This window comes from Salmo salar, chromosome 06 (assembly GCF_965601325.2).
Source record: "Salmo salar chromosome 06, fSalSal1, whole genome shotgun sequence".
Classification (NCBI taxonomy): Eukaryota; Metazoa; Chordata; class Actinopteri; order Salmoniformes; family Salmonidae; genus Salmo; species Salmo salar.
Window position 1 is genome coordinate 62,735,056 of NC_138296.1, and position 25,035 is coordinate 62,760,090.

Below are 25,035 nucleotides of genomic sequence, written 5' to 3' on the forward strand. Positions count from 1 at the left end.
AATCTTGTTAGTATATGGGAATAATAATCATACCAGGCAATAAGTAAAACTTCAGTCTAATATCACTAATGGACAACATGGTAATTGTAGACCATTAAATGTCTTAACCTTCACATGATGTCTCTTGGTGAATTTATGGCCAGATTTTGTTTTATGGCTTTTCCCACATTCTTCTTCAACTTTTAGATCATTTCCATAATTGCGTTTGACATAGCCTGACTTTATTTGGTGCATTAGTGAACGGACCAAACATTTAAGAATCTGTTAAAAGGAATAACATCATGTATTTCTTTTATGTGCGGATAAGTGCCGTGTGGTTAGTAAAAGTTGAAACGGCTAAATAATGCATGGTTCTTCTCTGCAATGAAAACGTAACACATTCTGCTTTCCAAAACAATTACGTAGCTTAGCTAACAAACTCTGGAGCAACAGCACCCACATCAGCTTTATTAGTCAAATTTTGGATCTGCAAAAAAAAAGTTGTTAACCAACTTTCTAGTACATATCCCATGGTTCCCCAGCAGCACAGTAAGAAACCAGCCATGTTGTCTTACGCTTGACAGATTCAATCTGCTCTGGGATGACTGAATAATTGAAAGTTCTAATGCAGGACCAGCTGGCAGCTGTGAGTGCCACAGAAACATCCAGACTATATATTCAAATAGCCTTTGTGCCCAAACTAGGCTAACTGAGGAGCCTGGCTATCAATATAATCCCGAGTTAGGAGGTTGATCTTGCACTAGTAAATTAATTGATGTGTGGCACTGTGCTGGTGTCAAAGTTATGCTGCCAATTTACGCAACCCTATCTTGTCATTTGAGCCCAAGTATTATTGACATTGGTCCCCCCCCCCCCCATCTTTCAATTAATCTTTATCGATTCTTGACTCCAGTGACAAATTAGTTAGGGCATTCTCAGCCTCTTATATGGGCTGTCAGCTAATTGCCCTATTATATAATGTCATTATAATGGCAAGCATGAAGCCCCTGGATAGTATTTAAAATATCAAGTGGTACAATTGGTTTTATGGAGATTCAATGACCTCTCCTTGTCAACACACACACACACACACACACACACACATGCTGTCCCAGTTATCAATTATGGGAAGTTGCAAACGATTCCAAATAGTTAAAACCGAAATTCTACAAAGCTGGTGATTTTTATTTGAAAAGACCAAATCATTTTATTTTTATGGTGGGCTAATGTGATTGACATTTGGACACAGAGGCTACAGTAGCCTACTACACAAGAAACGTATGGCACTAGCTCCGACCATTACCTTTCTTGTCTGAGTTGAGCTGCATATCTTTTGCGCATCCACCTCTCTCCTCCAAGAAACGCCCAAACTCTCAAAATCAGTCGTCAGTCACAAGTCTGCTGCTACTGGTGGACGGCTGTGGTGGGCACTCCTACTGTATTTTGGAACTCAAAAGCTTGAACGCGCATATTCCAACTGCACAGTGCTTTTGTCAAGGTGCCCTGAAAGCAGAGGGTACGCACTTACCGATCTACAGTTTCCGCGGTACAGCGCTGAGATTCACCATTCCCCACAGAGGTCCACGAGATGTCACAACCTACTTCATTACATTAGTAGCAGATTACCCTACACCTGACTTATTGGCGCCGATATTTGTGTGCACGTGTGTTCCGTGTGGAACCATCAGGATGACTGTTTAGAATAGTTTGATCGCATTTCGAAACATAGGTTACCAGAAAATTTTCTCGACGAGTCGGTCCGGGACATCTCTTGCGGCAGTGCGTGTAGGTGCTTGAGACCGAGAAGCACCTGCTCTAGCCTGCAGGAGATTATGTGGGGGCGCTTTCTGACCTCTACTGCATTTTGTCGGTTCTTGTGCATTTCGCCGCTGAGAGGATAGCCGTGTCCCGTTGAGGATGCCTAACAGGTAGGTTTACAGTAACATTTTGTTGGTTAAAAAAAACCATTCTGCACGTGTCATTCATTCCACCTACTAGGCACAGCGCTGTGTTCTGACTAGGCTGTTTTCTACGGGCAGGTAGACTAACTACGGAACCAATGGCTGAATGGATATATTTTACGTTTCCATCCCAAAGTTTGGACAAGTCTCTAACTTAGTTAACATAATGTATGAAGGATTTTTTTTTTTTTTACATGGGTAAATAATAAGCCTTTGCATTTCCCTTCATATTTTCACCTGTCAGGACAGAGCTAAAATTGACCTGCTGGCGTAATTTTTTTGTTGGCCATGTTTTTTTTTTGTTGACAAGTTTTACATGCCAGTCTTTCCCTCATGTCAGTCTTTAAGTTCACAGTTATGTTCTGTATTGCAGTGTTTCCCAACTCCAGTACTCGAGTACCCCCAACAGTACACCTTTTTTTTGCTGTAACCCGGTCAAGCACACCTGATTCAACTTGTCAACTGATCATGAAGCCCTTGATGAGTTGAATGAGGTGTGTTTGTCCAGGGCTAGACTGAATGTGTGTACTGTTGGGGGTACTCGAGGAATGGAGTTGGGAAACACGGCTGTATTGGATAAATAGTATACTATATTTACATCTATAATAACCATGTAATAATAACCTACAGAAGTTCGAGGATGTTTCCACAAAGTTAAATTGTAACTTTGTCACCTGTTTATAGCACATTATGTATTCTGAACCTGTGTTTATGCTGTTATTTGCTGCAAATTGCTTTATGAATGCCTATAATGAATGCCTATAGCAGGTTTTACAGTATATTGTATTATGTAATATAGATGGAGGTCACTCAATGCATTACACAGGCAGCTCATAAAAAGTGTTGATGGTAAAACAAAAAACATTCGTTTTGACATACATTTTTGTTATAGCAAATCAAAATAGAATCTGATTTCTATGATGTGCAAATAGAGCTCTTAATGTCAGACATTTTCAGATCTTAAAACATATTTTTAATCTGGGCTCCTAGTGATTGGGTAGATGTTGCTCTAAGAGGGTCTTTGCTTTATGAACACAAGCGTTAGTGTCCTATAATGTATCCCTCACAGATGTAGGTAGTTGTAGTGCGCCCTAGTTTCTTGTCATATACTTCCTATGCCAATGAAATCCATGAGTTTAAAGTGATACCAAAATGTAAAGTACCAAATCATGCATAACATCAACACTTGGTTTGCGCCAAACTATTCTCTCTCTCTCTCTCTCTCTCTCTCTCTCTCTCTCTCTCTCTCTCTCTCTCTCTCTCTCTCTCTCTCTCTCTCTCTCTCTCTCTGTGTAAGCTCTTCTTTGTTCTGTGTGTTCGTCTCTGTGTCTTCTCGTCTCTGCGGTGATTTACTTTCATTACTGTCTACAGATGCTTTTTGCCGTGTAGATCAGCCTGTCACCATTACTCTGCGTTTACTTTCTAATAAGGCTTTTGCAATTAGTTAAGTCTCCAGCCTCATCTGTAAAAGTCAGTAGTTACAGATAAACCACACAGAACAATACCACGTTAGAATCTACACATTGCAGCGCCATGTTGTTGAATGCGCAACGTGGGTAAAAAGACAACTGAATAACTTCCCTAAGCCATCTGCCTCTGTGTGTTTTCCAGCTCAGTCCTGCACGTACAATGTGGGCACCACTAGTCTTCACTAGAGAGCTCGATATCCTACTCCTTTGGCACATCTTCAGAAAGACAGCAGAAACTTTAAATCAAGGACGGATCTCATAACACGAGTGTCTCTCTCCACTCTGCACTCCATCCACTCCCCCCCCCCCCCCCCCCACATAGGCAACAGTGCACCACAGGGATGAGTTAGGGGCTGCTGCGTTGTCAAAGGCCTAATTTGGGATAATAAACGCCATGATGGCCGACAGCAAGAGACAGCCAGGGCACCATATTGTTGCATTCATCTTAATGACTCCACTGGGTAGGGCTGCAGCAGGACTCCCAGGCAGGAGCTGAAAGCAGGCCAGTCTCCGTTGACCTTCTGGAAGAAAAAAAAATGGAGCATCCTACTACTGGCTGATGAAACAACGTGGCTGGCTGGAGAGCTTGCCAAGCACTGTAAAAATCTCAAGAAAGAAAGAGAGAGAGAAATGGAGAATAGCCTTTCACTCAGAGTTGACAGTGTCCTTTACAGTGATTCTCTCAATACCTCAAGCCAAAGCTATCTATATTACATTTGTTTAATTTGATGACTTTATTATTTCATTCCAAGTCATCTCATCTCTGTAGAACTGCTGCCTATGCTCTCTGACAAAATAACTATTAGGAGTTCTTCAAAGTAAATAAGGCATACTTTTAGGACTGCTGAATACTGACTAGCAATCACGTAGATCATGTATTTTCAGGTAGAGATACCTCACTAAGCAACAGCTGCTCTCTATATAACCTCACAATCGCTCATTCTCTTGTCTCTTCTGTAGCAGGCATAAAAGAAAGACTGGACAAGTAGATGTGCAATGGATTATGGCCATTGTAGTTAATTACCACATTTTATGCACTATACTATGTATACATTTTGCCTGTTGGAAACTACAACTGCTTACTACATCACACAGTTCAGGCTGGATCTCATTTATGTAGAGAAACTGCAATATGCGCATTGAGCTCACAGGGAAAAAAAATGGAATTCAAATAATTGGGCCGCAGTTGGTCAACTAGTTGTTTTAAACTGAAAAATAACTGACATTTCTGTGAATTGTTCAGCGCTGATGTACACTGAGTGTACAAAACATTAGGAACACTGTGAGTTGCACTCCCTTTTGCCATCAGAACAGCCTTAATTCGACGGGGCATGGACCCTACAAGGTGTCGAAAGCTTTCTACAGGGATGGTGGCCCATGTTGACTCCAATGCCCACAGTTGTGTCAAGTTGGCTGGACGTCCTTTGGTTGGTGGACCATTCTTGATACACACAGGAAACTGTTTAGCGTGAAAAACCCAGCAGTGATGCAGTTCTTGACACACTCAAACTGGTGCGTCTGGCATGTACTACCATACCCTGTTCACTTCAATCTTTTGTCTTGCCCATTCTGCCTCTGAATGGCACATATACACAGTCCATGTCTCAATTGTCTCTAGGTTTAAAAATCCTTATTTAATCTGTCTCCTCCCCTTCATCTACACTGATTTGAAGTGGATTTAACAGGTGACATCATTAACGGATCATAGCTTTCACCTGGATTCACCTTGTCAGTCTGTCATGGAAAGGGTTCCTGATGTTTTGTACACTCAGTGTATATAGTTTCCAAGCAATATCTAACTTGACCTTGACTACTGACTCTCATTAAGTAAACAAATATAACAAACATACAGTAGTGGATATGTACCCCTATAAAGCACTGTGTCATCAATCCCGATCCTTAATAATCCGTGGTCAAATGCCAACTAGCAGCAATGCCCAATTTGAACAGACGTGTTTGCTGAACAACAATCGAGATGAATTGCTTGCTTGCGATGCAATTAGGGAGCGAGAGAGAGGGAAAGGGGGGGCTTTTTTTTATTGTATGCGATTGAAAGCTGCTGCGTATGGCGCGGGAATTTGTCACTCCTCTGTCCTGACACCCCATATCTAAGCCATCTTCCTGCGGCTAGGGAGTTATAGCTAAGGTGACTGTGATCATTATTCACAGACCGATCTGCTCTTCCCTTGCACTCTTGTTTCTCTTGGGTCTGATCAAGTGTGCTCTATTATACCTCCCTGTAATGATTTGCGGAGGTCTGGCTGTGTAACATCTGAAGGACAGCAGTGCGTTTTAGCGCCTTTGAAAACAATATCGCAATCCACATCCATTAGCCATACGGGTTTGATTCTCAGGATTCGTCTGGTGCAGTATAGACGCCCTTCCCAACGGTGTACCGCTGGAGACCTTATGTTTGATTACATTCGATTTTTGTACTTCTGATTTTCCTTTGCTTTTTTTTTCTAGCTGAGCTTCCCTTTTTAAATGTTCATTTCACATGTGAAATAAACATGATTTCATTACAAACACAAAATGCACACCATAGTATTGGTCATATGTTGTCGAGGAGCTTTTGCTTCAGGTTTTGGAAACAATTGCACGGTATCAGATATTGTATCTGTTTTCCTTTGTGTTCGGATTAAAAACAATGGAAGTTATAGCTCTCCCTCTGAGGTACTTGTGGTTTTAAAGCCGTTGAATGAAAATGCAGTATATTACCCCTAGCATGGATCCATATTTACTACCAGGGCTCTGTACTGTGTGTAATTGACTTTGGAATGCATAAATAATTACGCCGACTCGTCTCTGAGTGATGTCTAATCGCTTCCTCGCCATGTTCCTCCTCCCTGTTGCAAGCTCTCACAGCTCATTTGTTTTTCACTGCCTTACGCCTTATCGTTCCACTAGTCTCTGTTGTAGACTAAGCCATGATACTGCACCTCTAGCAGTGTTTCTGTAAAGAACAACAGATTTTCTCAGCTGAGGCATACAGTACACTGAGTGACGTTGAATAATGTGTGTACTGTTCTGTACTGTACACTCAGTGTAATGGAAGGTCCAATGCAGGTCAGTGTTTCCCCTAGGATTTCTTTCCAGCAGTGGTTGCAAAGTTAGTGTAGGGAGAGCTTTGGCTTGGAAGTGGGCGTGGCCGAACATTTTAGAGGGCCTTCTACTGGCCACACAATAGCTAAATTCCGACAATTATACATATTTTGCCATGGGGCGGAGACAACATTTGCCAGTTTTAAAGCATGCTTTAAAATTGCAAGGGCTCTAGACAAAAATGTTCCACTTGTGGCGCTGGTGCAACCAACTTTTTTTCAGTTGATGGCACCAGCACATGATTAGGTCGCTCCATTTTTTTCTCTGCGGCACGGCGTTAATAACCTGACCTGTGTTCTATAATGTAGCTGCATTCCATACAGAGCCAGGATGATAATGACTAGCAATCGTTTAAATTAGCATGCCCTTGCAGGGCTTGACATTCAGGTAAATTTGCCAGTGGCACATCGGTCCCACAAATGCTCCAGATACTCAACTAGTCTAAAGAAGGCCAGTTTTATTGCTTCTTTAATCAGAACAACAGTTTCCAGCTGTGCTAACATAATTGCAAAAGGGTTATCTAATGATCAATTAGCCATTTAAAATGATAAAATTTGATTATCTTACACAACGTGCCATTGGAACACAGGAGTGATGGTTGCTGATAATGGGCCTCTGTACGCCTATGTAGATATTCCATAAAAAAATCAGCCGTTTCCAACTACAATAGTCATTTACAACATTAACAACGTCTACACTGTATTTCTGATCAATTTGATCTTATTTCAATGGCCAAAAAAGGGATAGCTAGTGTATCCCTCTTTCGACTCCTATTGGATGTACATAGATAATGTATTTTCACGTATTGCATCTGCATGCTTTATGACTTCTCGCTGTTGGACAATACATTTGTACTCGGTCTTGTCTCGGACAGTGAGGACTCGTAATTTCCTCCCTAGAGCAGCAGAGTAAAAAACTCTGAACTATCAGCTTCCATTTGGTCAGCGCATGAAACGGCTTCGCCAGGCCAAATATATACACTCCTTTCTTGAAACATTAATATCTTAACAGCCTTAACAGTCAGTTATAGACATGTTTGCGTGGTGGCGAACCTATAGGACCTCAGTGTGTGGCAGGTTGGTGATTCTGAAAGGACTGCAACCGTAATACCAGCGCAATCATGTAGGAGAGTGCACTTTTAGTAAAACACAAAGAGCCAGTGGTGTAGTGGAGAGTATACGCAGGTCTAAACTGTATGCCCACTTTTTTTTCTTCAGTGGATATTGCGTATATTCACTTCTTAATCCCTACTAATGCATATCAAAGTAGTGTAGTGGAGGTATACGACATCAATTATGTAGTACAATAGAGAAATGATGCACAAAGTAGGCTACACAATCGCAAAGCACGTGAAATATACACGCCTAGTTTCAGCGGAATATCATCTGTAGGCAGCAAGAGTGTTCAGCTCTCAACTGGTTTTGGCATGGAGCATTTAGCTGGTAGGGTAGGAAAGACCTTTCAATTTATTCTAACTATGGCAACAATGGGTATTTAAACCAGGCATTGAAAAAGTTTAATCCGAAGTGTTGGTGAGTAGACGATTTGTTATGTGCAACTGTGATCATGTGCTGTTTGCATCAGGGGCGTAGACATGGGTGGGCCTGGATGGACACAGGCCCACCCAGTGGAGAGCCACTATTACTTCCCATTGCAAAAAAACATTTCACGTTTAGCACACAAAGTAAACGGTGACCTAAAGTTTAAACTGGAACTGATAGCATTTGAACTACTTTGTAGATATGAAACAGACAATCATAATACCACTCCAAAATATCACATTTCCAGTTTATGCTATAAAACCAACTTCATAAGAGGTTTTAAAAATAGATTCTATTTGACTCGAAGTTCTATGACGTAAACTTTCTTGGTAGTCCCAAAAAATATTGCGATCAGGTTGTAGATCACAGCTGGCCAGGTACACTGTTTGCTGCCTCCATTCAGGATGCACTGTTTCAGTTTCAATGACTCAGTATTCTGGACAAAACAGACTGAATGTAAATCAAATCAAATCAAATGGTATTGGTCGCATACACATATTTAGCAGATGTAATTGCAGGTGTAGCAAAATGCACGGGTTCCTAGCAACAACAGTGCAGTAATATCTAACAATGCACACAAATCTAAAAGTAAAAGAATGGAATTAAGAAATATATAAATATTAGGATGAGCAATGTCGGTGTGTGTGTGTGTGTGGGGGGGGGATGTATAAACATTATGGACAGTATGTGGATACAATACTTAGTATAATTCTGCGCAATGTACTGAGAACCTAGCTAGCTATATGGACTGGGACAGTATATTTGGAGAGAGCCACTATTCTGTGAAACAGTATGTTACAGTCCCTGATGTCTCTCTGGAAGGAGATCCTCGCCCTGAGCTCATCTACTTTATTGTCCAGGGACTGATCATTAGCGAGTAATATACTCAGAAGCGGTGGATGGAGTGCAAGGTTCCTGAGTCAGAAGTCCTCTCCGAATACCTCTTCTCCGCCGGCGGCGTCTTGGACAGCCTCTGGGATAAGTTCAATTGCCTTGGGGGGTACTAATAAAGGATCCAATTCTGGAAAGTTGTATTTCTGGTCGGAATGCTGGTGATTTACTGCCACTCTGATATATTCCAGCTGTATGTAATAACACTAAAAACTTTCAGGACAAATAATGTAAAAAAATAAAATGCTGAAAAGTTGCTAAGGAGCTAGAAGCAGAGATGCCATGTTTATCGGCTGGGAATATCAATACAATCAAATTAGCAAGGGCAATGATCACAAGTCAGTCATAACATGGCTAATAGGCTAGTGTATCTATTTATGCAGCAAGCTAAAAACACGAAGCCTAACGTTAGCTAGCTAGCTAGCTGCTAGGAGGCTGTCAAGTCATGCCATTGGAGGAGTGGGTGTGTGACATATCGCTTTTTCGGTGGCTATACACAGCTAGAGATGCAGGTGTCATTTGGTTAGCTAGCAAAAACTTAAACGACTGTTTTCAAGTTAGCATATCTCTTGCGTTTCCAAATTCACTCCGGCTATCTACTCCGATTTCAGGCTACAGTTCCTCATCGTTTATCAGTGCAATTTTGATGGCCAACTAGCTGAAAAAGTTTGTTCCTTCATTAGATTTGAGCTTATCTTGCTCTGACTAGCATTAGTTGTTGATCGTGTTGTTGTTGTGCATAACTGAGGGAGAGAGAGCCTACCCTTTCATGGTTGTTTAATCAATAGGACTGTAAAGTCCCCAAATGTAAGAGGACTCTAGTGGTGTTACATATTTGCAGAAATCCATTCAGGTGTATTTTGTGGCTTTTGGCGAATGTGTTCTAATGATCTAAAGTCACTCTGTTGCAACTGCTTGTAAACACACAGTCCAGTTCAAAGTGAATGTGGCAAATGGCTTGTTTGCACAAAGGCCGACTGTAGCTCTGATTGGTTATAGTGCACCGGTCTGTGTAGACTCCGGTCCTGGACAAGACAGATATTTTTGTTGTGTTTTATTTACTGCAGTATCTATTAATTTTCCAAGAGCATGGCCCCTTTTACAAATGCCTTAGTATACGTAATTCACAAACATTCTAAGAATTTATGAAAATGTGAAAATGACCATATCTATGTAGTCGCTTCTCAGAAAATGTTTTTAAAAGTATCATATTCTTCCTGGGGGTGTGTATGAACATATTTTCATATGATTTCATGTTGCTAAAGTGCTGTCAGTTCCACTTGAAATGCAACAATGTTTAACACATATGGTGCATTCAGAAAGTATTCAGACCCCTTGACTTTTTCCACATTATTTTACGTTACAGCCTTGATTGAATTGCACCTGAGCTCAATTTCGACTTTCATAGGAAAGGGTCTGAATACTTATGTAAAATTTCTAAAAACCTGTTTTCAGCGGCAGGGACTGGGAGACTAGTCAGGATCGAGGGAAAGATGACCGGCGCAAAATACAGAGCGATCCTTGATGAAAACCTGCTCCAGAGTGCTCAGGACCTCAGACTGGAGCGAAGGTTCACCTTCCAACAGGACAACGACCCTAAGCACACAGCCAAGACAACGTAGGAGTGGCTTCAGGACAAGTACCTGAATGTCCTTGAGTGGCCCAGCCAGAGCCCGTACTTGAACCCGATTGAACATCTCTGGAGAGACCTGAAAATAGCTATGCAGCGACACTCCTAATACAACCTGACAGAACTTGAGCGGATCTTCAGAGAAGAATGGGAGAAACTCCCCAAATACAGTTGTGCCAAGCTTGTAGCGTCATACCCAAGAAGACTCAAGGCTGTAATTGCTGCCAGAGGTGCTTCAACAAAGTACTTAGTAAAGGGTCTGAATACTTATGTAAAAGTGATATTTCAGTTTTTTTTAATAAAATGTATTTAACTAAGTTAAGAACAAATTCTTATTTACAATGACGGCCTACCCCGGCCCAACCCTAACCCGGACGACGCTGGGCCAAATGTGCGCCGCCCTATGAGACTCCCAATCACGGCCGGTTGTAATACAGCTTGGATGGAACCAGGGTCTGTAGTGACGCCTCTAGCACTGAGATGCAGTGCCTTAGACCGCCGCACCACTCAGCATTAGTTTTAAATAAAAGTTGAATTAAAAGTTTAGATCTAGCAAAAAAACTGTTGTGCATTGAAAATATATTTAAAGCCCTCCGTCCCCCTTCCAAGCCTCGTGCTGTCTCATGCTTTGTGAATTAACTGATAAACATCAAGTTCTACCTTCCACTGCGGCTGAGTCCAGGGTATCAAGTCTCCAGCCTGACCTCTCTGTTGACAAAAATGATGAGAGCAGCGTCTGTTTGTTGTCTGACTGCAGAGCAGACATTCATTACTTCACAGAGACAGACAGGGGGTGTGATGGGTTTTTCCCCCTCTGTGGCGTGTCGAGTTACATCCGGGTTCAGCAGTTTCTATATTTTTTTTTTTTGCGTTACTGCGTCTCTGCCGAAGCTTGACCATAAAAAAAGATAAAGGTTTATTGATGTGGTTGGAAATGATGCCATAGCACAAAAGTTGATTTACTTAAGTCGTTCTGACCAGAATTAGGGTAGACTAATGGCAGGCATAACGAAATGACAGTCGGGTTCATCAATTTCACAGAAAGCACTTTCCCCATCATGGTCACCGGGAATGAGGGCCGGGAAAAGGCTGAGAGAAGGGACCACATTTCTCTTCTTCAACTCTGCTGTTTAATGCTTGTCAAATAATGCAGGCGAAGGTAAACCTAATGGAATACTGAAGGATTTCACCATCAACATATAAGAACTAATGTTACCTTACAAGTGGCATCAAGAACAATACCAGCAAGTCATATGTCTGGTTTAGTGTTTATTATATGAACTTGAGAGTATTTTTCTTGATTCACGCTACTGAAACAACATCCTATTCTTGGCAAAGATGACTTGATAGTTTTAAGGACGTCTGTCGTTTTTTAAAATTTTTATGTAGTGACAGAGTACACACGTAACTTGGGCCACACAGTCAGACAGCGGAATGCAACACAAAGTGATAGAAAAGCGTGACTAATTTTGAGTTGCTATCCACCGCTATCATTTAGTGGTTGCATCTCCCTATAACATTTCTGTCTCTGGCAGGGCCTTGGCAACCACTGGCAACCACTGTCTCTGGCAGGGCCTTGGCAACCACTGTCTCTGGCAGGGCCTTCGCAACCACTGTCTCTGGCAGGGCCTTGGCAACCACTGGCAACCACTGTCTCTGGCAGGGCCTTGGCAACCACTGGCAACCACTGTCTCTGGCAGGGCCTTGGCAACCACTGGCAACCACTGTCTCTGGCAGGGCCTTGGCAACCACTGTCTCTGGCAGGGCCTTGGCAACCACTGTCTCTGGCAGGGCCTTGGCAACCACTGGCAACCACTGTCTCTGGCAGGGCCTTGGCAACCACTGGCAACCACTGTCTCTGGCAGGGCCTTGGCAACCACTGTCTCTGGCAGGGCCTTGGCAACCACTGGCAACCACTGTCTCTGGCAGGGCCTTGGCAACCACTGGCAACCACTGTCTCTGGCAGGGCCTTGGCAACCACTGTCTCTGGCAGGGCCTTGGCAACCACTGTCTCTGGCAGGGCCTTGGCAACCACTGTCTCTGGCAGGGCTATTCCCTGCATGGCTGTGGATGGTGTGCTGCAAGATTTACTGCACTGTACCATTTTAAAGATTCAAAATCTTTAGCACCCAGGGACAGAAACAATAAGCATGAATTACTTAGCAGTGTTGGCAGAGCATAGTGTGTACCGTGGACCTTGTGTCTTTACCACTGGGTTCTGTCGGCTTAGCCAGGATTGCTGAGGCTATTTCTTGTGAAAAGATCAGCTTTGACAATTTTCTGTTGAGTGCTTTCGGAGGCAGTCATACAGCGGCATTGGCTTCAAGCTCAAGTATGTTGAGTTTAATATTGCTGTTCTACAGCAGGAAATTACCCACGATGGCATAGATGGATCCAGGCAAATGAAAAGGGAGGAGTTGACAACTTTATTAAAATCAAAAAGTATTGAGATACACAGCCAGTCAGATTCAAGTTTCTTGGGGGAGCAGTGTACTACAAATCTGCTCTGATTCAACCCTGAGTTAGCATCCACAGACTAAATCATCAAGGAATCTGCCTAGCTTATTGATCCATCTGGGAGACACTACTAGTGGCAGCCAGGAGAGGTCAACCTAAAACACGGAGAGACAGGGAGAGGGGCTTTGAGTGCTGGGTGTCAGTCAGTCTAGTGTGGCCTGGCTGAGCCACGGCGAGTGACAGTGATGAGGAGTAATCTGAATTGGTCCCCTGACAGAGAAAAACACCCAGCAGCTGGACCTTCTCTTTCTCCAGTCTCTCTCCAGTCTCTCTCCAGTCTCTCCGCAATGTGAGTTATAGGCGGCAGTTATCTGATGGAGCACTTAGTTGCTGGTGGAGCCTTGTTTTCAAGTATTCTTTTCACTTACGTTGTATCGATCCCTGTTGCCAAAGTGTTAATGATGAGTCATACTATTAAATGTTATGACCCACACCGTATTCAATTACCCCCCTTTCTGATAGAGATGGGCCCTTGTAATTAAGGTCTAAACAGATGCACTTAGAAAAGAAGAACAGCAGGCAACACAAAATTACCCAGATAGCCTTCACGCTGATACCAGAAGAGAATAAATTATGCAGCAGAGCAGATCTAAGGCGGTGTAAGTTTATAGTTCTATTTTTTTTATCGGTTTCTCTCACTAAAAGAGACTAATGCTTTGGTGAAACTAGTGAAATAAAATACCGGTGTGAAACCGACAAGATAATCATTTACGGGATTTAATGAGAGGAGTACATACTTTAAAAATGTATACAGCGTGGCATTTGCTCAGTTGGCTTTAGGTTGTGTAGGGAATGTGCAGTCACAGGGGTATATGTAATGCCCAGGGCCTCCGGTCAGACGAAGGGTTTTATTTACATGAATAATTGAATGTAACAAGGCGGTGTGGGACACAGTTGTGTAAATGCAAAGTGCTGCTGTTATGAGCTTATCATCACTAGAGACACAGTGAAAAGATTGTACAGGAGTTAGTTAGTTAGTATCTTTTGACTATATGTTTTTATGTAAATGTAAAGAGTGTTCCAGTTCTATGTTGAATTCTAATGAGCTGCCGTATGGAGGAATAAGACGATGAAGGCGATGGGATATTCTGTTCAGTGGGCTGGCCACTACGTCTAGATGTGTTGGGTCAAGCTGGAGGCTGGGTTACTTTCATCTAATAATTCACAGGACCAGAGTCAACCAAGGGTGATTTTAGATCGAAATTGGCGCATTTGGATATCTCTAGGGTAGTCTAACTTCTCACAGGAAGAGTTGGAACACCCAGCTACACACTTAAATGATGTTTCTGAGAAATGTATCATCTGTTGACCCAGGGCTGCTTCATCTGAAGATGTTTTTCTAATTGCATAGGAACAGCCATCCTTTAAACCATGACAACATCTTCATGTTTGATCTGCGGTGTTTAAGTGGATCAACTATCGTAAGTGGGATTGATTTTGTATTTCGTTTGCAGGCAGCCTCACGAACAAAAGGACCTAGTCCACGTGGTTTGGGAATATTCTTCTGCTAGCGCCTCTGAAATGGATTCATTTGATAGCCAGTTTGCTCTCTGACTCTCTGAGTGAGGGCAGGCTTCTCTCCGCATAAGTGTATTAGATTCTCAGGACAGTCTTGTCTGATTGAGCATTCAGTTCACCCTGTAGCAGCCCGAGGGGCATTAATAAGAATTGTATCAGAGGCCATGAAGGCTGTGAAACTGGAAAGTTTCTGCTGTCAAAAGAGCAAAATCCCATGAATATTCTATTGGTCTCATGTAGCAGAGCGATGGGTGCTACAGCATTCCTTTAGTCATAAATTAGCCCACGGGGCAGGGCACATAGAGTGACAGTCAGAGCTAGCAGCCACGTCACAGCCCTAAAACACTCAGTCAGAACATCGGCATTGGCTTTGGTTTGACGGACCTGACTCCAGTGCTACCGTGCCACCAGTATAAGAGAATTATGCTGTTGAGGAAGCTGTTTTTGAATATACTATTGAATCTATTGCATGTATTTGAATAAGATATACAACATTAGACTAATGCAGTAGACTGCGGGCCTGTCTGAAGCCCGGCAGGTGAATGAGGTGCTCTTAGATCAGATAACTCCAAGTCTTACTGGCGTCTCATTAACTATGTTAAAACAATGCCTTTGGGAGAGTCGTGGTTTAAAATGGATAAAACCAGGATCCTGGATTTTAGTGATGTTTACAGTTCTGCGTGACAGAAAAAAAAGAAAGTAATGTCTAGTGTCTCAGGCATAATCTCTTCAAAACCCGAAAAATAAACGCTGCAGCAAACACTATTACTAGCGAAAAGATCATAACCTTTGAGCAGAACTTTCAGGGACCTTGACTTAAAGTACTCTGACGCTATGTTGGCTTTTCGAAAAGTCATCCTGAAGGCAAAAACTCTTGTTACTTTTGCTCAAACTCAAACTACTTTTTTCTCACTCGGACAATTTGTGTCCGAACCCTCTCCAGGCCTGGATATAGACTGATGTCAGAAAGTGCAGTGCCCTCGCTGGACAAGAACAGACTCACTTAATGTATTTCACTGTAAGATCGCACATTTACAAATGCTCCCCTTTTTCTCTACGTTTTGGAGCACGTGCTGAAGTATTAATGTGCAAGGTCGTCTCGTGGTTATTTTCATAATCTAATAAAGTGGAAACGAGCACTCTCAATGGCAGTGTTCAATTCCGGAATATTACAGTGTAAAACCAGCTGAAACTGTTCCAGTGCACCTCTTGTACACCTCTGCTCTCTCAGACGCACACACAATGCATCATGACTTTTTTTTAGGATAGAATGAGGTGGGAGTTGGGCTTGGTACAAGTCACGGTACAGTACATCCTCAGGGATGTAACCTACATCTTTGTTTTTATCCTCTCTGAGCTGCATCGAACAGCTTCTTCTTACCGTTGCCTAGGGTGTTATGCAAACATCTCCGAGTTTTCCCCGTCATTTTTGTTTTGGCATTTATACGTTTACACGTTGTGAGCATGTTTCCATGCGTATTTTAGAGGAACTCAAAATGGGCATATATCGCTCACGTAGTCCTCTCCTGGGTGCCACTGAATGGTTGTACCTGGTCTCTCTCTCTCTCTCTCTCTCTCTCTCTCTCTCTCTCAAATGGCTTTTTCCTGCGATGTGTAAAATCTCACAGGGCTCAATTATAAGTGTTGAAGGAAACAGAGGGACTGGTGTTTTCAGTCTTCAAATCTGTTCTGCTGAGTTCCTGCTTTCTCTGTTTACTTCACTGCACGAGCCAACCCTTTTGCCCTTTCAGCAGCATACTATTGTGTTTTTATTCCCAAGAATTATATATCATCACATTTGCTGGGTTTTCTTTTAAATCTACAGTGCTAATTATTATTTCCCGTCATAAGCAGAAATCTGACCTAATGCTAATGCGCCAAAACACATGAATGTAACAGCGAGCACAGCGCTGCAACTAAATAGTACAGAAAAGTCCACATTCAAGCATAACACTGTTTTAATTGCTCCACAGCTTACCCGTATACTCCACAGCTTACACATATTGTTCGTCTTAACACAATGCATGCACATAGATATCTATTATTCATTCTGCCATGTTTCTCTCTGTGTTTTGGGGTTGGGGGGGGGGGCAGCAGAACGAAAAGCCTGTAGAATAACAGTTTGCGTTGAGCACCGGAGCTGATGACCTCAGGGTCAGCAAATGCATTGACAGATCATAGGTGCCCTCCGTCTCCGACACCCACTCCCGTTGAGCAGCGGACAGCCGAGCATCTTCCATGATTAGGTGCAGCCTCTGCGTCGCGAGCACATTGAAGATGAGGAGGGGGGTTTGGGGGGGCGAGGCCATCCATTCTGGAGCTCCAGCTACTGACTGGATCAGTAGATCTAGTAAATAGATGAGTGTCCTGACCTACAGCAATGTCCTGCATACACGACTGACCTGGCACATCGGTCTCTGAAGTAACGCTATACTTTTACATTGATATTAATGTGCTCCCACTGTATGCGTGCATATACATGCAGCAGGACATGTAGATATACTACTTCCCCTGTAAGCAGTCTCAATCCCCTTACTCAGCTGTCGTATGACTGTACTGATAGGAAAGCTAATCCACTGGTAACTCTGGGGATTGAATTTCTGGGACCTACGCGCTCTCAGTTACCGTGTAATACCAGTTGTAATGGGAGGGAGTATAATCTGTCACTACACAGCATAACGTCTGGCTTCCGATATACCTTGTTGCCTCTTACTGGGTTGGACAGGGAATTATCTGTCCCTCTCCAATGGAGCGATCAGAGACTTTTGAATGATTTTTTAAATGCAAATCTGAACTGTTGAGTAATATCGGTAGTAATTTCGGTAACAGCGAGTAGACGCACTGATATATCCTCTGGCTATTTGTCCAGAGGCAGGTAAAGCTCTTCTCTAAAGATTAGAGACATATATTTAGCTTGTGATCCATGATGGTGAATATGTGGCCCGTGCAAACACACAGTCCCAGAGGTCTGATCATTTCCCACTCGACTGATCCTGCCTTTTACGGGGCTCACACTTTCACGCGCCACATAATGAGCCCGCCTGTGACATCATTAACTCTCGCAGCGCGCCCTTTAGGCTACCTATCGGGGGTTTTCAACTTTGCTGCATCGTCTACACACATTCATTACATCCTCTTCAAGCAATATGTATCGGTTTCATCAGCAGCTATAAAATAATTATTAAAAGGGCATAGCCTTAAATACTATTGAATACATGTATTTACATTACAGTATTAGACCATTGCCAGTTCAGTCAGTGGCATGGATGGAGGGATGGGTGAACAGACCTCCCTCCTGGACTGTGTAGGGCAGGCTGCAGTATCCTCCAGGATCTATGGCTGAGTGAAGAAGTCTTTAGGGCTGCTGTCCATGGTGCTGATTCAGCCCAAGGAGAGGAGCAGGGAAAGCAATCACTCCAGAACTCAGACTCAACTATAAACATTTCTACTTGTGGAGATAGTTATTTGCTTTAAGTCCAAATAAGTCAGTTTATGTATGAGGGGAACAGAGCTATGAGTTACTCAATTATGTCCTGTATTGACATTGAGATCCATGTCGGATATCAGGTGTTCTTCTACTACGCCAAATGTTTCCCTGAGCAGCTCCCAAGTCGTTCATTCGTAGTGCTGCTCACCGACGCAAATAGATTGAGTTCTTTTCGAAGGACTGCCGTTTGTGTCAGAAAAACGCTGCATCACACTATTTGTTCAGCAGAATGAAATCCACCAGAGACGTGGCTCTGGTGTCAAAATGGATTTGCTGCTCCGTGATTTGTGGGATCGGTAGCAGCCTCTTAACACAATTTCACGGAACAGGAGATTATTGATAACAAGCCATGAGTATAATGGCCGGCTGCTGCGAGCGTGGTCAGTGAGGAGGGAAGTGTCATGCATTGGGAAGATTGATGCAGGCCACGCTGTGGGAGGTGAAACGCATTTCCAGAGCCGTGACCAGGAAGCCATGGCCAAGGTAAAACTCTACATGTACGTATTGTCTATATGATATATCCTGTCAGGCAGTTCCGCACTATGCGCCCAATGCAAGGAGAGAAAGTTGTAAATAAACACGTTGATATGAGATATGCGTCATATGCGTCATCATGTCTAGACATGATAAAGCCGTGAAAAGTATACGTGATGTTGTTGTACAGTATCTGCAACTCAAAGCAAATGGATGACTATCAACAGTCGGGTTATGAGGCAAAGTTTATATGAGCTCTGTTATCATTGGAATGCATTTTTATACCTCGCTGTAAATAAACCAATGGCAACAGTGGCCATGGTTAGATGAGCTGCCGTAAAAACCGCAGAATCCTATTAAATTTTTTATAAAAGCAGCCATGTTTTATGAAGCCAACTCCACTCAATATTCAAGGTTCATAGCTTGGCATTGGGACTTGGGAGGGAGCAGCTGTCAGGCTCTTATTACAAAGGCTGTTGCACTGTACAATAACAATCCATATATCTCAGAGACCTCCACATTGGAGTCGACGCCTTGTGTATCCCATCTCACCGAAAACAGGTTTTCCTTTTGATGTCACTTGTTCCCATCAACAACCTCTCCTGTGATATCAGAAGAGCTAGATCCTTCTGTTGAGCTTTGATTGGATACTGTGTGGTGCCCTGCCTCAGAGACGACGTTCACCTTCCAGACAACACAATAACAACTGTAACAGAGCTGTCCACGCTTCTAGCACTTCTAACCCACCTGAGCTTTCATTTTCTGCGTGCTGGGTTCCTTAGCTAGTGATGCATCAGAGCACACAGCGTGCACAAAAAGGCCTAGCTACTTCATGGGAGTAGCTGTTGCCTTGACTCTGACGTTACGTTTGGCTGAGTGTGTGATTTGATGTACTCCGTGGTCCCAGCTGATGCACTCTTCATTATTTGTCAACACAGCAGAGCATGACTTATTAATGACTTCTTCACGGTTTATTAAGCTCACCGTCAAAACACTTCATTGGGGACTTTTTGGGTGAAAAGTTCTACTCCTCTCGTCCCACTGATTTACAAAACTCTTTCCAGCTGAAGGATCTAGAAACCAACTCTCGACGGGGTCCCTCCTTGAAAACAGTCGTGTTTGCTTTACTCACAACACCTGAGTCACTGACTCAACCCTGTGTAACCGAAACGATAATTCGGTGAGCTTGATCATCACATAAGAGGGAATGACTTTTTATGTGCAGTTTGCGTGCTGCATCTTGAGGCATATTGTCCATGTTATTGCAGAGCTGTGTTTGCTGTATCAATCAGGCTTGGTTATGGTCACCCATCGCCATTCATCCTTTGGCCTGTAGATGTCCATTTGCAGGGCCTCCCAGTAGATGATTTAAGCAATCTACAGTTATCACCGCCTCAACAGTGACTGGCGGCCATGCCAAATGGGCCCACAGCCTGCCAGAAGAAGTGCAGTGTGGCTCCCCTTCCCTGCCACCTCATAACAGGAGGCTTCCATTAAGAGGGCCTTCTTATTTTAGGCATGGCTCCCCTCCTTTGCCCTCTCTATCCCCTCCAGTCTCTCCTGTAGGGGGGTTGTCAGCTTTATGGATGTTACTTGCTCTTGGAGCACATTGCAGCCAGAGCTGGCCCCTGGATGTCATCTGGAGGTGTGAGACTATAGCTTTACTTAAGAGGAGGCTCTCTCTCTCTCTCTTTCTCTCTAACGCCCTCTGCCCTCTGCACTGAGGTCTGACAGACAGATGTTCTTTTCCTGAACCTGTTTACTTGTTGGGCTCAGAGCCAATGAAGCCAAGTTTAGCACTTGCTGGTTACTTTGCCTGTGGCAATGTCTAGACCAGCTCCCTCCTCCTCCAACACATTCACCAGTCTGCTTCCTCTGCTCATTAAGCTTGTCTGGTGTTCATAAAAAAAAAAACAGAATGTGTTTAAAGAGAGTTGGCAGGCATAGTTCTCCCGTTCAGAGTGACTCACTGTAAAACAAAGTTAGATGTTAAGTCTGTGATCAGATGGATATGTGGAATTATCATGGGTCTAGTTACACAATGACAACCCAGAAGCTTTTCTGCCGTTTTTTTTGTTGTTGCACTCAGAGACAAATGAGATAATCTCATCAATTGAGAATGACATCATGTTGCTACATCTCAGCTCAAGTGATCAAAGAAGAGAGAAAACAAGCTAATTGGATCTCGTCAGGGAAATCAGGTATGACAGATACTGTGTGGAATGTAGTTCAAAACATGGAAAATACTGTCTGGATGTATAGAGCTGGGTTTGTATCACTCAAACAGGCAAAAGAATGTGGGAAAATACAGACAGTGCTGTATATCAAAGTCTGGGAAATAAATATGCAAAATACTGATGTTTAGGGCACTTCATGAAGTGTTTTAGTAAAGCGATGTTACTTACAGGGAAATAAATGTGGGCTTTGTGACATGCCAGTGACTCTGGTGCACTAGATCTGGAATGGGCAACTTTGTTGGGGGTGGGGGCCACAAAAAAAATCTTAACTCATCATGAGGGGCAGGAGTGGTTCCCAGGTCTGTGTACCCACATCCATACCCACACATGCAGTCAGAGCCCTAGCCTCTTTGGGGGCCCTAACCTCTCCCTCAACCAACCGCCTTTAGAGTTCTGCCACTGGTCTCTCGCCGAACTGCAGGGAACAGAATCTGTGACAGAGAACATCTGATAGACTGTCACTTCAACTGGGTCACAGAGGTGAGGTGCTATGACTAAACCCCAGCAGCAGTTTTAGAGTTTATTTCCTGCAATTCTACACATTTTACCACGGGACGCAGAGAAGATTTATCAATTTGATGCACTAGATGATCAGTGGTTAGGCTAGCTTTAACTTCATTAAATAGCACTTTATGTTGCCACTTTCTGTAGACTGGAGGAGCAAACCAAAAAGGAGCCTATCATTAGGCCCGGCTTACTGCTGAGTCATAATGAGTCTAAAATGTGTGAGAAACGGAACATCCAGTGGCGGTGGACGATGCATCCCAAATGGCCAACAAGCTCTCACAGTCTCACCGCAGAATTAGATGTTCATCCACGTTCTCCAAACGTCAAATTGGAAGTTGCTCTAAACGTTTTTGTTGCTACTGCTGCTCTGTATTGTTCCGTTTCTCCAAACATCACAGTACAAAGTTACGGGTTAAGTTGAGCCAGTCATTCCGAATGGTTAAGAGTTAAGCTTTGGGATGGGGTTAAAAAAGACAGGGTTCACAACTGGGATCGAACACACAACCTTCTGATCCAGAGTCATGGGGCTACATCCATCCATCACCCCAGTCCACAGCACCCTAGCCTACTTGATGGTAATAGCGCTCACTGTTGCCCCTAGTGGCCTGTTTTGAAGGCACTTCCCGACGTCGTCAGGACATCAATCTTCAACGACCTGGTGGAAATAGCACCCTACTCCTTATATAGTCCTCTACTTTTGACCAGAGCTGTATGGGTCCCGGTGGAAAGTAGTGCTCTATTCAGGGGATAGGGCGCCATTTGGGACACACACGGAGTCTCCCTCCCAGCCTCCTTTCCTCTACTGTCAGGGTGGTGACTGGCACATGCAGTCTGCCTGTCACTGTGAGCTGGGTAATTACGTGGTCAGTGAAAACTCTCTTATCTCTAATGAACACTTGCAGCTAGCGTTTTAAAAGCTTTCTCATCTGCCGTGGGGAAGAAGAAGAAGAAAAAGAGATGCTGCTACTCACTTACCGTCAAGCTTCCTGTGTGCCCTCATTCTTGTATCTTCTCTGAGGCTGCACCATCCCCGTTGTGGGTAAACATCTGATTTTATGCCGTTGGGTTGTGACTTCAAGTGGTGCATAACATTTAGATGATATGGGAGCCACAGTACTGCTGACTACTGATGGCTTTGCTCTTTGCTGTAAATAAATAGGGAATCTATTTACCAATAGCCCAAAATGACTACACAAGACATATACAGCAATATAGGAGCAGCTATGCAGTGAGATTCACAGTGCTGGTTGATCCATAGCAGTTTCCCTAATGAATGTATTTTGTGCACTGACACAGATTACTGACTGAATCACACAATGAGTGGGAGATCTCCCAGATCAGCTCTATCTAGGAGTAATTAACACGTAGACACTGAGGACTTGGCCTGACAATTTTATCAGTCACATCTCACACGTTTTATTGATTCAAACTCTCCAGTGTTTTCCATTTCAACTGCATAAGTGCTGACATTTAGATGTTTAAAAAAATAAATAAATAATCTTAAAACACATACCTGCTTTTAGTTTTACCAGCAAACTGAATACTTTAACATAATCGACAAACAAACACGGAAGGCAGAATAGCATTTGCACAATTTGACTTTGATTGGCCACTTCTATGTCAGAGAAATTCCTTGAGCTCAGATCATTAGCATAAATCACTCACAAAGCCTGATGCAGCACAAATAAAAGGGAAAAGGAAGGATGAAAATGGAATGATTATGGGTTTCTCAGAGTGAGGCTATCTCTGCTAGACAGACTGCCGGGTGTGAGTGCTGCAATCACAGATGTGTTGCTGCCAGCCAACTGAAGAACGAGTGGAGAATGGTCGAAGGAAAGAGAGAGAGAGAGAGCGAGTTGGTCACTCTGGGGTTTACACAGTGAACATGGTAGTCAGACTGTCAAAGCGGGGCGTGGCAGCTCTCACGGCCCTGCCGCTGTCGTTGTGACAGTACCAGTGACAAGGCTGCAGCTGTAGTGTGATTTGATTGAGCCTACGCCACGTGGAAACGATCAATGCTATCGCACGTTACCGGTCCTGCTCTGAGAACACATCACCCACATCAGATGGGCTGCCACACGCTATACAACAGTCCCTCTCGGAGACAGACCCCCCGGTTGTACTGTCTTTGGTTTCCGATGTCCTGTCTATGGTATCTATCACAATGGATTTAAGGTATGTCAGTGGATTTAACCCCATTGACTAGTGCTGTGATGCCATTGAAGATCCAGCCCCGATTTGGGTTTACTACTGCCAAGTTTATAGTTTATTATATACCCAGTAAAATAAAACTGGTAAAGTATTTCCTGTTGCCATGAATATCTCTCATGAAGTACAGCATGCCACTGGAGGTAGACCAACCCAAGCGGAAGTTCAAAGCCACTTAAGTCTTTATGATTCACAGCAGGTAATTGGCTGTCCTTATGGGTCTGTACGCTGGCCACATAAAGAACTGCCCGGTGTTTTACTGCCCCAGTTTAAAGGCGTCGGTATGATACTATGTAGCTACTAAGAGCTACTCTTTTCGCTGGTCAGTAAGCGTGTGGGACTGTAAGCGTGTGGCGAGAGGGACTGTAAGCGTGTGGCACTGGCAACAGCTGACAAACTGGGAGGCTGATGAGATGAAGCCTTGGCCAGCTGCTGCACTGTGTCCGTGCTGCTGTTTGAAGGCTGTCAGTTTTACAGCTGACCTTGAGCAGAGTTCCGCACCGTAATTTATGGCAAATAATGTTCTAAGGAGACCCATTTCCAAGATTCACTGTCACTTCACACTAAACGATCACTCTGCCTCCAAAGACAATCTTCACTCCTGACAGGGCAATCCCATAAAAAAATATTGACCGGTCACCTGGGTGTCCTATCCAATTATGTGGAGTAGAAATTAATACTTTTAAAAGCTGCTAGTTTTTGAAAGGTTATTGCAATTTATTCTAGCGCTTTCCCTGGCGTGTTATGATCTATTGGCTTATGGCATCATTAGTTTCTGGTGTGAGCGTCTTGCCTTGCAAGAGTGAGCTGCATTGCAAACTCATTGATGTAATACTTATTCTGAATATTCAAATCCGAGAGCAAGCTATGTCGTGGCTTGGTAATGGTGTTTGAAGAATCTTTGACCTAAAAACGTATTTTTACTTTTATGTTTATAGCACAATAAATGATCAATCCAAGTTAATGTATTGATGGTACACTCAGTGTACAAATCATTAGAAACACCTTCCTAATGTTGAGTTGCACCACCTTTTTCCCTCAGAACAGCCTACATTTTTCGGGGCATGGACTCTACAAGGCGTCAAAAGCATTCCACGGGGATGCTGGCCCATGTTGACTCCAATGATTCCCACAGTTGTGTCAAGTTGGCTGAATGTCCTTTGGGTAGTGGACCATTCTTGATACATACAGGAAACTGTTGAGCGTGAAAAACCCAGAAGTTCTTGACACGGGATACTACCATATCCCGTTCAAAGGCACTTAAATATTTTGCCTTGCCCATTTGTCTTGCCCATACACAATCCATGTCTCAATATTCTCAATGCTTAAAAATCCTTCTTTAACCTGTCTCCTCCTTTTCATCTACACTGAGTGGATTTAACAAGTGACATCAATAAGGGATCATAGCTTTCACCTGGTCAGTCTATGTCATGGAAAGAACATGTTTTGTATATTCAAATATTGATTATCAATTTGTAATGTATAAATACAGTTTGCAGAAAAATTACATTTCC

General features: G+C 43.3%; 1 protein-coding gene across 1 annotated transcript in view; it reads left to right on the plus strand.

Moving 5' to 3' along the window:
* The first annotated feature begins 1,528 nt into the window (after positions 1-1,528).
* The window catches only part of LOC106607731 (heparan sulfate glucosamine 3-O-sulfotransferase 5), a 67,702-nt gene continuing 44,195 nt past the window's right edge, over positions 1,529-25,035 (plus strand). The window contains exon 1 of the mRNA XM_014205000.3: positions 1,529-1,907. The gene's annotated coding sequence lies outside the window, so the exon portion shown is untranslated. The remainder of the gene's footprint in view (positions 1,908-25,035) is intronic.